This window comes from Tupaia chinensis, unplaced genomic scaffold (assembly GCF_000334495.1).
Source record: "Tupaia chinensis unplaced genomic scaffold, TupChi_1.0 Scaffold138060_1, whole genome shotgun sequence".
In the NCBI taxonomy this organism is placed as follows: Eukaryota; Metazoa; Chordata; class Mammalia; order Scandentia; family Tupaiidae; genus Tupaia; species Tupaia belangeri.
In genome coordinates, this window is record NW_006197961.1 from 45,256 (window position 1) to 45,523 (window position 268).

Genomic DNA, 268 nt, shown 5'->3' on the forward strand with positions numbered 1-268 from the left:
TCTCCAGAGTACATGAGAAAGCAAGCTACCAGGTCTGGGACTTGAACTTCAGTTGGCCATGTGGGAGTCCGGCACCTTAACCACCATGCCACCTGCTGGCCCTGGAAGAAACAAATTTAAAAATAAAAAAAGAAGTTTACCTGGCTCACGGTTTGGGAAGGCTAAAGCCAGGGCAGTGCACCTGTTGAGGTCTCCCTGCTGGTAGGTAATGGATGGTGAGCCACAGAGAGCCACAGAAGCCACGTACAGCAATCACTTGAGTGAAAGA